Source organism: Antennarius striatus, chromosome 2, assembly GCF_040054535.1.
Source record: "Antennarius striatus isolate MH-2024 chromosome 2, ASM4005453v1, whole genome shotgun sequence".
Taxonomy (NCBI): Eukaryota; Metazoa; Chordata; class Actinopteri; order Lophiiformes; family Antennariidae; genus Antennarius; species Antennarius striatus.
In genome coordinates this window covers 8,695,263-8,705,248 of record NC_090777.1, presented here as the reverse complement: position 1 = coordinate 8,705,248, position 9,986 = coordinate 8,695,263, and positions in this window count along the sequence as shown.

Here is a 9,986-nt window from a genome sequence, read left to right as displayed (position 1 = left end):
GTCTTGTGTCAATTTATAGAAACCAAATTCTACAGTAGCTGCTTCTTGAACAGTATTGTTTTCAATTCTCCTGTTCCTGGTCACATAAATTGCAAGTTTTGCCTCCCCAGAAATAAAATTTAAAAGCTGCCACTTTCTCTGATTTGATCTATTGTACCCAGCACCGTAGATGAATTTCCTGATACTAAAGTTTTCACTGAACAAATTAAAAACAAATTAGAAGAGTGAAGAGCACTGCAAGTCTCCAACACTCACTGAAAGCATGAAAAACTGTTTCACGAAGGGGACAGAAGGGACACTGGCTGGACACCGCAGGGGTGAAAACAGAGATAAAAGCATTGGAACCGATGGCACCATGTAAAATCCTCCACTGGAGGTCGGCTGTTTTTTTCTTGAGGGGAGGTTTGTACAGAAGTCTCCACTGTGGGTCAGGTCCATTTCCCGTCATCCTGTTGGCCCAGGTAGTGGGTGCTCTGTTACACAGGTTTTGCTTGTTGATTACTTTTACACATTGTTTGTACAGTATTTTTTTTGTTGGCCGTGTGCAGGCTGATCTGTCATTCATCTCCGAGGAGAGGACCCTCCAGTTCTCTAAACAGGGGACTGATGTGGACCTCAGGGAAAGGATCTTTGCTATCTGGCAAGGCCAGAGGGAGCTGCATTGTGTTTTTGTAGATCTGGAGAAAGCTTATGACAGGGTGTCCAGAGAGGAACTTTGGTATTGTATGAGGAGGTCTGGAGTGGCAGAGAAGAATGTTAGAGCAGTGCAGGACATGTATGAGGACTGTAAGACAGTGTGAGGTGTGCTGTAGGTGTGACAGAGGAGTTCAAGGTGGAGGTGGGACTGCATCAGGGATCAGCTCTGAACCCCTTCTTGTTTGCTATGGTGATGGACAGGCTGACAGACGAGGTTTGACAGGAATCTCCATGGACTATGATGTTTGCAGATGACGTTGTGATCTGTAGTGAGAGCAGGGAACAGGTGGAGGAGAAGCTAGAGAGGTGGAGGTTTGTCCTGGAAAGGAGAGGAATGAAGGTTAGCCACAGTAAGACAGAGTACATGTATGTGAATGAGAGGGACCCAAGTGGAAGAGTGAGGTTACAGGGAGAAGAGATCAAGAAGGTGGAGGATTTTAAGTACTTAGGGTCAACAGTCCAGAGTAATGGAGAGTGTGGAAAAGAGGTGAAGAAGCGTGTACAGGCAGGATGGAACGGGTGGAAAAGCATTAGCATATTCAGTTGCTGAGGCCATGAGGGCCGTTGCAGGTGGAGGAACTAATAGCTGAGGTGCTAATGCTTCTTATGTGCAGATTCCCTATGTGCACCCCCAAACTGCTGGGAATCCTCCCGCACACCCTGACAGGCAGCCTCATGCGCCTTTACACAGCCACCAGACAACTTCAGTTGCTGCATATTGAGCTCATTCCTCACAGCTTCAGACCACATTGACTGGTCATTATTTGTGCCCTCCAACTGCTCTTCCTCCTTCTGAATGTCCAAAATGTAGAGACCATTAACCCGTCTTGTTCAGTTCTTCAGTACCAACCACAGCAAGTTTCAAGGACTAACAGAGTCTCTCATATTGCAACCCCCTCCTTTCCGTACTTAACCAGAGATGATCACAGACAGTTTACCCTGCTAAAGATGGCTCTTACCAATCTTCTGTCTCATGAGGAAAGCGAGCAGTTCAAATATCATGTATTACTGGATCACTTGAAGCTCGACACAACCTGTCACCTTGCTCTAGCCTACGCACACCATCCTCTTCCTTACTCTGGAGTTATGTCAGCCCTACAGCAGAGGTATGGCCAGCCACAGCAGCTGGTACTGAAAGAAATCACAATGATTCTGAACCTCCCCTCTGTTCGTCATGGCGATTCCAGAAGCTTTAGTGAATTTGCTATTTAAGTCCGAGCTCTTGTGGGCATGCTGCAGTCCCTGGAAAATGGTGAAGGAGATGCAGAATTGGCCTGTGCATCTCATGTACAGCTACTTCTGGGAAAACTTCCTTCTGAACATGTTGCTAACTTTGCCAGATTCACCTATGCTACAAAGCCAGGAATTCCTTATAACCTGGTTGACTTTTCTAGCTGGCTGGAAGAGGAAGCTGAGTGCCAAGCCATAGCCACTCAAATCCAAGACACTAGAAAAGGGCACCCCGAAGAAAGGCAAACCTGTAAGGTCAAACTATTCTAAATCCAGCAATCCAGTGGCTACTGCACTTCATGGAACCAGCCATCCCCAAAATCCAACTCAGCAACCGATAACTGAATCTGCTATTCGTCATGGGCAGACCTGTCCTTTCTGTGATGTCCCTGACTACCACCTAAGTGTTTGTCCAGATTTCTGTCAGTTATCAAAGGATGCTGTCAAAAGGTGGATCCAAGAGAAACGGCGTTGCTGGAGATGTCCCAAAATGCAAAGGTAAACACCTCGGCGTCCTCCATGAAGTGAATCAACCAAGGGGAGATCCTAGTACTTCTTGCTTCATACGGTCCAGGTCCAGCTCCAGCCCACGAGTCCTTCTGAAAGTAGTCAGAGTTTTGCTGAGTTACAGGGGAAGACAACTTGAAACCTATGCTATATTAGATGATGGTTCTGAGTGGACTATGCTACTAGCAAATGCAGCCAGGTTTCTTGGACTTGATGGGGCGGCTGAGTCCCTTATGCTGAAAACTGTCCGCCAAGGAACTGAGACCCTAACTGGTACCACAGTTACATTCAACATGTCCTCTGCATCAACCACAGGCAAGAAGTTCATCATGCAAAATGCTTTCACTGCTGAAACACTGGGCCTTGCACCACAGTCCTATCCTGCTCAAGTCCTGCAAAGACTCAAACAATTGCATGACATACCACTCCAAGCTTTCCAGAAAGTTCAGCCCCTTCTCCTTATTGGCTCAGATCACCCTCATATCGTGTGTCCTGTTGAGTGAGTTTGTTTGGGTCCTGGGGGAGGCCCAGCAGCAGTTCACACACATCTTGGTTGGGCTTTGCAAGGCCCAACAATGACCCCTGAGGATTTCCTTGCCACCTCAAGTTCTTCTTCTCGAGAGATTAGTCCAACAGTTCAGTCCTTGTTCATATCTTGCACAGCCCCAGATGCAGAACTTTTCCATGCTGTAGAAAGACTGTGGAAAGTTGATGTACTTCCTTACCAAAGTGAGAAGGTCACCACTCATTCCAAGCAAGATTAGGAGGCATTAGCTCTTCTTGAGAATCAAGCGATAAGGGTGGAGATCAATGGAGTTGACCGTTATGCAACTCCCCTAATTCGCAAGATGAACACCCCAAACTGCAGGCGCCAAAGGAATCGGTCCTACCAACCATCAGACGGACAGAGCAGAAGCTGTTAAAGAATCCGGAGCAAGCAGCCATCTATGATCATGAGATCAACAAGTTGTTAGACGCTGGATATGTGAAGAAGCTTGGATCTCATGAAATAGTCCACACAGATGAGGTAAGGTACATTGACTCAGCCAGCAATCCGACTGATGATATACCCAGAGAAAAAGACTCTCACCGAACTAGCTGCACCGCATCGATGGAATCAAGGCCCTCCTTTCCTGTACTTACCTTCTCACCAATGGCACTTGAGTCCATCCTCACCTTCAAACGATGCAGCGACAAAGTTGAGGAAATCCGCATTCTGTGGCATGACCCATATAATTTCGACCAACGTTCCCTCCAACATCCTTAACTTCCCGTGCAGGGAAGATTTAGTGGTTGGCATATCTCAACACATCATCTCATCCTTGCATCCAGGTTCTCAATCCCCTGAGAGATCTCATGTGAAAACTCTTATTCTACAGCATGCACAACAGGAGAGTTTTCCAGAGGAGTATACTTTACTACGAACACGCAAACCAGTACCTAATCAGAGGAAGAGATCCTTAACTCGAAGCCCCTTGGATACCTGTCATTGGACGTATCTGACCCTGACCCAGTCACACCCAACCTTCTCCTCATGGGGCGGCTGGAGGCAGCCCTTCCACAAGTTGTTTATGCCCGTCCTGACCTCCTGGGCACAAGGAGATGGCGGCACAGTCAAGTGCTTGCCGATCAATTCTGGGCCAGTTTTATCAAGTACTACCTACCAACACTTCAGTCACGGCAAAAATGGAAGGCAGATTACCCAAATCTCACCTTGGAGACCATGGTGATGGTTGTGGAGCCCAATCTCCCCCGTGCATCATGGCCAATTGGAAAAGTGCAGAAAGTCCTGCCAAGTTCAGATGGAAGAGTTAGAGTGGCGGAGATACTAATAAAGGAAAAACCTATGTGCGTCCTGTCAGTCGGTTGGTTGCTCTCATGGAAATCAAAGATGATCCAGAACCCCTGAAGAGTCCCTGCGGATTTTCCTGAAAATCAAATATGACTTGCATATTTGAGGGGCGGCTGTGAAAAATCCCCCAAGCCCTCTCTCTCTACCTTTACCTGGACGGAAAATCCCCAACCACTCCTATCTGCCTTCCCCATTGGATGGGCGGAGCCCAGAGGCTATATAGCAGCCAGGCCACATGCAGCCACTCCTTTATCTCTGGAGAACAAAGGAGCATGTGGATTCCTCAGCCTTCCTTGGAAATGTTTGAATTGAGTACATGACATGTGAGTTGTAAAGTTACTTTAGTTGACTATGATTTAGTTTTCTGTGGTGATTAATTTCTTGATTATTAGGTTTATAGTGTTTATATTTGGAGTTAAATTACCTTTTTGATTATTAATGGTGTAAATTAATTATGGAATTAGGAATTAAGTAGAGTTAATATTCTTTATCCTTTTGTCTTTGACCATTCCCTTGTCAGATGAAACCAGTTCAAACAACCTTGAAAATAAAAGATTAAAGTGGAACCTCCCGCATGTGCTCATCTGTCCTAACCAACACACCATTGAGTTGTATTGAATCCTTAAACCAGATCATCCTAAAGCCTAAATATTCCACAAGCAGACTCAATCAAAGTGAATACTAAAGCTGACTCAATACAGCAATTCAAAATGAATAGTATAACAGGCCTCTAAATAAGGCAACTAAATAGCAAGGTGCCAACAGGCTTTTCCTTTAAAAGGGTAAACTAACGTTCAACTGTGTGTTCTTGACATGTTTTGCATTTAAATGATATGTTAGGCTGGAGCTGCTTCGGTGATATGAAAATTCTCTTTTAAGTCCAATTTAGTGAAGACCGTGGCCCCCTCGAGGAGTTCAAAAGCAGAAGAGAGCAGGGGAAGAGGGTACCGGTTCTTGATCGTGATCTCATTCAGTCCCCGGTAATCGATACAGGGACAGAGCGAACCATCCTTCTTCCCCACGAAGAAGAACCCCGCACCAGCGGGAGAGGATGATGGCCGGATGATGCCTGTAGCCAAGGAGTCATTAATATAGTCCTCCATAGACCTCCTTTCCGGAACAGAGAGGGAGTACAGGCGACCCCTGGGTGGAGTAGAACCAGGAAGCAGGTCGATGGCACAGTCGTAGAAGGCCGGTGTGGGGGCAGAGAGGTAGCCTTGGCTTTGTTGAACACCTCTCTTAAATCATGATAAACCTCAGGAACCTTGGAGATATCGGGAGGTGGTCCAACTGGAGGTTTGCAAGAGTCTGGTATTGCTGCCTTTAAACATGTCCGGTGGCAATCTTTACTCCACTCCAGAATGGAGCCCGTTAACCAGTCTATTCCGGGATTGTGTCGGCGGAGCCAGGGGTATCCGAGAATAATAGCCTGGCCGGGTGACCGGAGCAGATGAAACTGAACGGCCTCCTGGTGATTTCTGGGAATGGACATCTGGACCGGTGTGGTGACATCGGTGACGATACCCAGGGGGGGACTGTCCAGCGCCCGGGCAGGAACAGGAGTGGGTAGAGGCTGGCGTTGCAGGTTCCACTGGCGGGCCAGCTCAGAGTCCATAATGTTCGCCTCGGCCCAGGAGTCCACCAGAGCGGAGAGGCTGTGGAGCTTACCAGGGAGGTGAATGCGGACCTGGACGAGGGGCTTGTGGGGGTTAGATGTCTGGGAGGGTCGGGCAGTGACTGAGCTCATCCGGACCCCTCCTACTGCCGGTGAGCTCTTGCTTTTAACGGACATGTCGCTACTCTGTGTCCCCCCTCCCTGCAGTACAGACACAGGTTGGCAGAGAACCGGCGCTGACGCTCTGCAGCGCTGAGTGAGGACCGGCCCACCTCCATGGGTTCATGAGGTCTCTAGGCAGGTTCGGGTGTGGCAGTGCCGAGTGCGCTGGATCGGCGAGTGCTGGGGAACGTAGGAGTCTGGCGCCCTCTCTCCCGTCAACGATCCTGGACCCGCTGATCGATCCGCGTCGCCAAGGCGATGGCTCCGTGGAGAGTGGTCTGGGGTTCGTGGGAGACCAGCTCGTCTTTAATATAATCCGCCAGACTGTGGTAAAAAGCGTCCACCAGCGCCTCATTATTCCACGAACTGCGTGCTGCTAAAGTCTGGAAGTTAATGGCATGATCCGCCACTGTGCTCCGCCCCTGCCGAACCGACATGAGTTCTCTGGATGCCTCCACCGTCGAAGACCCAAGATCAAACACCTTGATCATCTCCGTCGAGAGCAGATGGAAGGAGGAGCAGGCGGGAGACTGACGCTCGTACTCAGCTGTCGCCCAAAGCTGAGCACGCCCCCAGAGGTGGGTGATGACATAGGCCACCCGTGCTGGTTCAGAGGCAAAAGCCCGGGGTTGAAGGGCAAATAAAAGTCTACAGTTTGTCAGAAAGGGGCGGAGTCGAGCAGGATCTCCGTCAAACCTTTCTGGGTTACCCACACGCGGTTCCAGTGACGCAGCAGGGAGATCCCCGGGGGGCGGGGCCATGACACTGGGGGAAAGCCCCGAAGCAACGGAGGCACTGTGCGCAGCGCTCGCCGGAACTTCCCGCTGCAGCAGAGCCTGGATCTGGTCGTTCTGGCGTTGGACCTGCTGGAGCAGCTCAGTCATCGCGGCGGAGACTTGGTCCAGGCGACCCTCGGCACGCAGAAGACGGTCCTTTGCGGAGAGTTCCGACGCTGGTTCCATTCTGGTCAGATCCTACTGTCACGCCCGAGACAGAAGCGGAGACCAGGTGCGTCTGAACTAAAGTCTTTATTCCCGCAAAGGCACACAAGGGAAGCATGGGAAAGACCGATGCACGAGTCCAGGGAAACAGAGCGGGACGAGTGGCATGCAGACATGGGGGAATACGGACAGGACTTACGGGAAACAGGCAGGCAGGCAGAGGTACAAGTCCGAGAGGCAGAGTTCGTGGTCGGGGACAAAGCAGAGTTCTAATACGGGTCCAGGCAGGCAGGTCGGGGTCCAAAGGTAATCCGGGGTCAAGGTAGGAGTCAGGATGAACTGGCGAATAACAAGGCATCAACACAGAGGATCTGACACTGGGTCCGTGTTCAAGCTGGGTCTTTATAGTCCATGATTAGAACGTTTGTATGGGCGAGAGCTTGTTTCTAGTCTTAGACTTTTGTTCCCTATGACCGGCAGGAATAACTAGCTATGCATGTAAATGTGTATTCAGCTCACTTGGTATTGTTTATGCCTTTTTAAATTGAAATCAAAAATCATGTTATTGAATTTAAAAAAATAAAATAAAATAAACTATGGCATACCAATGGTGTTGGTGGTGGTCAAAGTTGAAATGTCTTCTAGTCTAAGTAAAACTTACAAGTAAACATTGAGTAATATTTTGTATGACTGTATCTTCTCCGGGATTAATAAAGTATCTATCTATCTATCTATCTATCTATCTATCTATCTATCTATCTATCTATCTATCTATCTATCTATCTATCTATCTATCTATCTATCTTCACATATTGATTGCAAGTTTTCAATTGTCAAATCTGACATTTATACCTGCATAAAGTAGGACAGAAATAAAGATAGTTCAGCTTGAACTGTTGACTTTAGTGTATTTTTGTAGGTAAACTGAACAGAAGATTTTGCCCTCAGAATGCAGGAAAACAACCCCATTTTCTAAAAAATTTCCCGGGGAAGGCCCCTTGGACGTCCCCACGACCCCCGCGACGAGCGTTGGTCGTCCACGTGCTGCACCACTGTCTTGGACACAAAGTGTGGCTTTTTGTGGCTTACTCAATTCTTTTACACTGAGCCACAGTGGCTTAGTCATACTAGCTCCTAGTGCAAGCCCAGTTGAAGGAAATATTGAGGAATGTGCTAGTGAAGTCACAGAGCATATCTTGAATGCTGCGAATCTTTGTATTCCGAAAAGAACAACAAAAGGTGAGGTAAGAGTAGTCCCCTGGTGTAATGATGAATGCAGCAGAGCAATAAAAAAAAGAAACAAGGCTCTCAGAATGTTGAGAAAGAACATGTCAATAGAGAACCTTGTAGATTACAAAAGCAAAAGGGCTGTAGCCCGAAGGATAATTAAGGAAGCAAAAGAGGAAACATGGAAAAATTATTGTTCATCCATAGGAATAGAAATAAAACCACAAATTTTTAGGCAATGTTTAAGAAAATGAGTGGGAAAAGTTCTGTTAAAATTCCAGCGTTAGTTATTGGTCAGAGGAGAGCTATAGCAAATAAAGAAAAGGCAAATGTATTAGGTGAGACATTTGCTGCTGTGCATAGCGGTGAACACCTGGGTGATAAGCATAGGCAGCAAAAGGAGAGGATACTTAGCGAACTTGGAGAGGTAAGGAAGAAGAAGGAAAGCTTTACAACAACACTAGACATGGAATTAACGATGCAAGAACTTAACGTAGTGCTTAAAGGTACACAGCCCCAGGGGATGATCAGCTCTGTTATGCCATGTTCCGGCAGCTCCCTGAAGTGACATTAAATAAGATGTTAAAATTCTTTGATAAAATTTGGAGAGATGGAGATGTTCCAAGTACAGTAGTTATTGGATCAAGCTTAAAGGAAGTGGGGCAAAGAATCCAGCTGCACAAGTTTTACAAACCTGCTGGGAATATTCCAGATTTCAGAGGAAAGGGTTTGGGTGGACAGGAAATGAATGGGCCAAAAAGTATGTGGTAGATAATATAGAATTTGCACAGCCCAGTCCAGTCAGTATGGTGCCTCCGTGGAACTACCCTGAAGTGAACTACGACTGAGTGAAGAGGGTGAAAGAACTAATGATTACCTAAGAACTACGTATTACAACTACCTCAAAATATTTACAGATGGATCTAAGAACACAAAGGAGTGTGTGGGGGTAGGGGTGCACATACCGTTATTTGGAGTGAGCATTTCAAACCACTTGTCAGTTTTCACAGCAGAAATGGTGGCTGCAATTGTCAGTCTGCAGTGGGTCGAGGAGGTCAGACCAGATAGGGTGGTGATATGTACAGATTCAGTTGCTATTTTGGAAAGCCTACAGTCAAAAAGTATAGTCAGGGAAGATTTGTTCATTGAAGTACAGCAGTTTGTTCAGACTTCACAGGGGTGGAATTGAGGTACAGTTCTGCTGGGTGCCAGCTCACACAGGGGTGAAGGGAAATGAGGTAGCTGATAACCCAGCTAAAAGGGCTCTGGAAAAGATCTTAACAATCACAATACCTTATGGAAAAGGAGAGGGCAAAACAATGATAAGGGCAATGGGCGAGGAAATTTGGCAGAAAAGATGGGCAGATGATCAAAAAGGAAGAAAATTTCACAACATACAAAAATCGGTTATAACAAAAATCTTTATAGAAAGGAACAGAATAGAAGAAATCATCATGAAGAGGCTTCGAGTTGGGTATACTGGTCTGAATGACACAATAAATTTAATTGGGAAAAAGAATACTGACAAGTGTGAGAGATGTGGTGTTAAGGAAAATGTGGAACATATTTTAATGCAATGTCTAAAGTATTCTTCAGAGAGAGAGAGGCTACAGAGGAAAGTCAGAGCAGCGCAGCAGGACTGGAGTTTGGATGGAATTGTAGGAACTGAAGGAGAAAGATTTTTTTACTATTATTTTTGCAAGAACACTTTAAAAACATTTAGAACATTTTACAATTTTTCATTAGATGAAACTTC